The 6,271-nt window shown below is 35.4% G+C and overlaps 1 non-coding gene across 1 annotated transcript; it reads left to right on the top strand.

Moving 5' to 3' along the window:
• The first annotated feature begins 4,525 nt into the window (after positions 1–4,525).
• LOC148093077 (U6 spliceosomal RNA) lies at positions 4,526–4,632 on the top strand. The gene has a single exon (XR_015714637.1). It is a non-coding gene; the product is annotated as a U6 spliceosomal RNA (small nuclear RNA).
• The last annotated feature ends 1,639 nt before the right edge of the window (positions 4,633–6,271 follow it).

Below are 6,271 nucleotides of genomic sequence, written 5' to 3'. Positions count from 1 at the left end.
GAACTTGCAAGAAATTACCTCAGCATAACAATTTATTTCTAGTTGACTTTTGCACCATGGATTCTATTTGATGCTGAAGTTCATCGAATATGCCTGACAAAACTTGTATTATAGTGTTTAATAGGTATCTATTAAGCTATATTGTGGATTATTAGAAATTGATCAAAGTTCTATCTTCCACAAAGGAGAGCAGAGTTTAGTTAGGCTATTTACTCAGCAATCTAACTTTCTGATGTGGTTTAAAGGTGAAAACAAATTTGTAACCAGTTCTCTAACAGGATTAGGTAACTTGCCAAGCAGAGAAACTTCAACTTCGGTTTACTGCCACTTCGGTTTAATTCCATAAGGCACAGGTTTTAAACTGTTAGGATACATACAACAGGAATAATCTTAACAAGAGTATTCAGTCCTATTTGACTACCATTGTTCACATAAAACCTATTCAACATTTGATAGACTGGATCACCTCTGATAATAAAGGCCCATGATGGTTTGGTGTTATATCTTGGCAAAAGAGAATTATAAACAAGAAACTTCTAATAATGCTAGAGGACATATTAAAATACAATCTTAGATGAAAATGAAAATATTATATGATAGTAAGAACCTAGGAAAATTCCAGGACATGCGGAATAAGACATAAACAGCAGGTTTGCAACCTCCTAGTAAATCCTATCTTCTCTAAACCAAGGACACTTAAGAGTGAATGGTTTTCACTTCTCCTCCGCAACCAGAGGGTAAATAGCTTAAACAACCTTACTCTGGGAGGCAGATAACAAATCCAATGAGTGCCCTTTGCCAACCACACCCAAAGACAGACAAATTAAGAGCATGAATCTCATTTTGGTCCATCAGCTTAAAGCTGAAGAATATTCTATTGATCCTCTGCTAAGACTTCCCCTAAAAGCCTTTAAAACCCCTGAAAAGGAAGGTCCCAGCGCGCTCTCCCTCCAGGGAGCACTCCCAAGCCATTCCCTTTCCCCTCTCCTTCCCCCCGAGACAGGAGAAGCCTAAACTCCAAGGGACCCCATGAGACTTTCAACCAGGGGAGCAATGGGCAGCAGCAAAGCCCCCGAACCTGTCTCCAAGGCCCTCTTTTCTCTGACTTCCAAGTGAGCCAAAGCAGCCCAGCCTCGGCTCTCCTGCTGTTTCTTCTATGCCCTTCCTCGGTTCACTGTCCTAAGTGTGTTTTTGCTGCAGTCAATAAATTCTTGATGACATATTTGCTTTCCTTTCCAGCACTCACTGCTTTCTTCTTTATTGGATATCTCTACAATATGGTCAAGCTCTGGTTTTTATGGATCCCAATTTGTTTACTGCCCCGCCCAACCTCAGTTCAGTCATTCAACTGAAATAATTCATCCTGCCCCCAATCCAAACTCCACTCCTTGGCTCTAAAAGGTTCTTACTCTGATCCCATTCTGCTGGGCGGCAGCAGCAGTTTTGCCTCCCACTCTCACACTGAATCATAGTAACTTTCCATTATGCTAGTCAACTGTACCCCAAATCTAGAGGCTCACGGGAAGACTTTTCTTCCTTGAGTCCTCCGTCGTATCAGTAAGAGAGCAATAAAAAGATTAACTATTTCTAAAAATTAAATATTTAATAGCTGCATAATTCTAGGGAAAAAATGGATTAGTCAGACCCAAGTATAGAATGTCTTTTTTTTTTTTTTAAGTTTTAAAAGTTAATTATACAACCCAGGGTAGGAATAATACTTTTTTAATAGCACTTATTGTCTGTAAAATATGCTTTTAAAACAGATGAAACAAAAGGAAGCTTTTAAAAATCCTGGACATTTATTGAAATGAGTTTAGTTTTCCCAAGACTGGATGGGCTCAGAAATAAGTCGTGGTTATTGGTGCTGAGATCACATGATCTGAAGTGTGCCGGCCAGTCCCTCCACGAGTGATTACTGTCCTAAATTCTAAAGTTGGAGTTCTATTTTAGAGCAGTTTACAGACATTTTATTCCCTATTAAAATAAAACCTTCCCTACTTTCACCCCCATCCTATGGGTATCACCCTCATTTATTATATAATAACCTTTGAATAATTATTTTTAAAATTTATTTTTAAATTATGACATCTTAGGTAGAACATTTTAAGGGGACACCATAGTGTTGTTTAGGATTAGACCTGTAATGTGGCTAATTATTTAAATTTTGAAACACTGATGTTTCTATTTTGTTATCATGCAGGGGGGAAAAAAAGCTCTTATTTGGACTACTAAAATAAAATTTAAACATCTATTTTAATGCACTTATATAATTAGTAAAGCTGTTAGAACCATCCTCCTGTAAAGAAATATATAAAAACCTATTTCTTCAATATACACTAGAAAATAATATTGAAATAAAATTCATAAAACAATCATTCATTTGGTGTTTATATTGCTGCTTTTCTGCAATAGTCAGAGCCGCTTTAAAGGTTTGTTTGCAGCCTATCAAGAGTGAGGTTTAACAAAATCACACTAATGAAAACTGTTCAAGACTAAATGTTTAATTACCAGAAAATCAAAACTGAGTTAGATTATGGCAAATCAGTTATCCTATATCATGAATAGATAAACAAATAAATAGAAGACAAGACAGTATTAAAATTTGTGATTTTCTCTCTCAAGAAATGAAAGAAAACGCTCAATTGTGAAGCAGTGAGGCAGATTGCTAATTTTATAATGATGGTTCCCACAATTAAGCAGCAGTCATTCTCTTTGGTTATATAACTGCTAATTCAAAACCACCCAAAATGGAAAAATCGCTTAACATAAAGATAATGGGCCTGGGATGGCTGCATGGGAACATCTTGCCTACATTTGTGAATTCGAGTGTATACCACTTTGAAAAATGATGCTTTGGCTTGAGAGTGTAAAATTATTTATTCTCTTCATAAGTTTTGCAGCGAAAAAAATAATTTAACTAGCTGACACAAACAATATGAAGTAATTTTAACAAAAGGGTACTTGGTAAAATAGATATTTTATACCCATTAAGCAAAGATATTGTTGTAATTATGAATTACATGGGTCTTAAGAGCTCACCTGGCACTGCCTTTTTTCTTTCTACTGGCCCAAGTCATTGTGACTTCTGAAATATAACCGAGGACAGTAATCGGGTTTCAATGCTCTGTTAGAGAAGGCACCATAGACTCAGGGTCCTTGATTCCAAAGTCTCTAGAGTAATTTGTGTGTGTGTTTCTGTTTGTGGTCAGTGAGAACGCTCAGAAGAATAAGCACTAATTTAATACTTTCTGTAGGACTGCAAGACTATTACTTTAAATGACATATTGGAATTGTTTTATATATAAAAACAATATATATTCACACACATATATTGCTGAGGCAAACAAATGCTTATGTAGATATCATTAGAAAACAAGATTTATGGTTTAAGAGAAATAGATATAAATATAAAATCAATAGATTTAAGTAAAAACTTGTAACTCAAGTTTACAATAGGAAATAGCAGTATGAACTTAAGATGCATTTTTTATTAAATAAAAATAAATGATAGTGAAAATCCAAAACACTGACAATACCAAATGCTAGCAAGGATATGAAGCAACAAGAACGTTCACTAACTGCTGGTGGGAATGCAAAATGGTACAGTCACTTTGGAAGACAGTTTGGCAATTTCTTACAATACTAAACACACTCAAATATAAGTTAAATAAGCCAGTCAGAGAAAGAAAATACCGTATGATCTCATTTATATGTGGAATCTACTGAACCAAATAAACTGATGAACCAAATAGAAACAGGGACATGGATGCATGGAACTGTCAGAGGGGAGGGGGGAGGGGGGAACTGGATGAAAGAAGGTGACGGGATCCGCGGAAAGACATATATACATGACACACAGACAGACAACAGGGGGGGGCGTGGCGGCTGGGTGATGGTGGGCAAGGGGGTGGCGGTAAGTGGGGACATCCGTAATAGCGTCCACAATAAAAATAAAATTAACTTAAAAATAAATAAATAAAGAGTTACCCTTTTATAAACTATGGACTTTGGATGACATGTCGGTGTAGTTTCCTCAACTGTCACAAATGTACCGCTCTGTCAGAAGATGTCGATAGTGGTGGAGGCACATGAGAAATCTCTGTACTTTCTGCTCAGTTTTGCTGTGAACTCAAAACTGCTTTAAAAAATAAAGTTTATTTTTAAAAAGGTATAGTTTCTCTAACTGTGTCCACTGGGGAAGAAAAAAAAAAGACCCTGGCAGTAATGAACACTCCTGGCGCCTAGACTGTAGTATCTAATGTTCTTCGTCACTGAAAATAAACCAAAGCCCCACAAAGAGATCGGCTGGCAAAGGAAGTGTACAGGATGTGTCTGGAACATCTTAGAACAGAAAGCAGTAAAACTATTAAACAACTTCTGTGGCCTTATCCCATGAACTCAGGAGTCAAATTTAAGAGTCAGTTACTGGGCAAAGTTGGGGTAGTTTGAGTCTCAGAAAGAATAGCTGCAGTACATTGAAATAAATCAAATGAGTTCAGAAGTATATTTTAAAAATACATTTGCAGTGCTCACTTTGGAAGCACATATACTAAAATTGAACCGGTACAGAGAAAATTGGCATGGCTCCTGCACAAGGATCACACTTAAATCCACAAAGCACTTCATATTTGGGGGACAGATGGTTACTACTTATTGTGGTGGTCACTTCCTAAGGTATCTCAAATGTCAAATCACTCAGTTGTACACCTGAAACTAATGTAATACTGTATGCCAACTACATTTCAATCTTTAAAAAATAATAAATAAATATATTTAGTAGTCTCCTTAGAAAGATTCTGGCAAAGTAATTAATTTTGTTAAAACCTGGTACACTGAGGAAAATAATCACGCATTCATCTTTTTTTAGTGTGAAAAAAATTTGGAGTAACCAAATCAAATAGTTGACTCTTCATAGCTATATTCCAGCTTAAAGGGGGGGGGGGGGGGCAGATAATAAAATTAGAATATTCCCACTTTGCAAACCTGTAATGAAATAATTAATCTAAACAGCAACCATCAATATTTGTTAATATCATAAAATGAAACACAATCAGATATTTGGACCTCCTGATGGAATTACACAATAACATTCATAAAATAATTGCAATCAAATAAAATAAAAAATCAAACCTGAATCTGATCAGACCACTAGATTTAACTATCAGTTTACAGGAAATGCAGGTAAGATGAACCCATTAAGCAATGCCACAGAGATGCAAAGCAAATGGGAGGGATAAAGGTCATCAACTGAGAAATTTTGAATACTCACCATATATTTAATTGCTCTAAAAAGTTAATATGTATTTCTAAATGGTGTAATGGGCACTGAGATTGTGTTTTTAGGAGGTCCTTCATATTTTAAACATATTTAGTGAAATATTTAAAGATAAAAGATGTTGTGTCTGGAATTTGCTTCAAAATAATCCAGTGGGGCTGAGTGGATAGGAACAAAACTGAAATAAGTTTTCCATTAGTGATGATTGTTGAGGAGAAGTGATGAGTACAGAGAGAATTCTTTTACACGTTTGCACTTGTTTGGAATTTTCCATCATAAAAAATGTTTTATAATGGCAATATTACAACAGAATGAAAAGAACACTTGATATCCTCCATACATTTCCCCAATACTTTAATATAAAATCGGCAAATACTCCAGTGTATGTCCAAATTACAATTAGAATGATTCAACCCTAACTTAGAAATGATTAAAAGATCTAATTTATTCAATTGTTTAGGTTGCAAATTTGGCCTCATCTTAATTTCTAACTGTCCTTTCATTTTGAGTAATAGACTAAAAGAAGTTCTGTTAAAAATATCTGCAATCAGTATTTACTTGAAAAAGTATAGGCAAATCAGCTTCCTTGTAGGAACTTTGGGAGAAGAAACTTTTTAACTAACTTTAAACAGAGAGGCCTGAAGACCTAAGAAATATTTCTGACATACATAAACAAGCACATGTCAGGTTAGCAATCATCAATTTAAAAAATTGGGCTACTAAGAAACTTTATATGATAAAACACGGTAAAAAATAATTTAAATGCTTAGTAAGGCAGAAAACAATTCAATGAAAGCAGATGAAACAAGCCTGTGATGGCCTGGACGACTCCAACCTCAGAAGGGAGTTGAGAGAGATGAGATTGTTTCATTCACTCTCAGCGTGTAGAGACTAATAGCTCCCATGGAAGATGAAGAATGTATAAGAGCTTAATGAACTGAAAGGAGTTCTGCAGTACCCTACTCCAGAAGAAGTTCTTTTAACAATCTGTTCATA

This window comes from Miniopterus natalensis, chromosome 5, assembly GCF_054644295.1.
Source record: "Miniopterus natalensis isolate mMinNat1 chromosome 5, mMinNat1.hap1, whole genome shotgun sequence".
NCBI classification, from domain to species: domain Eukaryota; kingdom Metazoa; phylum Chordata; class Mammalia; order Chiroptera; family Miniopteridae; genus Miniopterus; species Miniopterus natalensis.
Note: the sequence above shows the minus strand (reverse complement) of the source record. Positions and strands in the feature narration are given on the sequence as shown.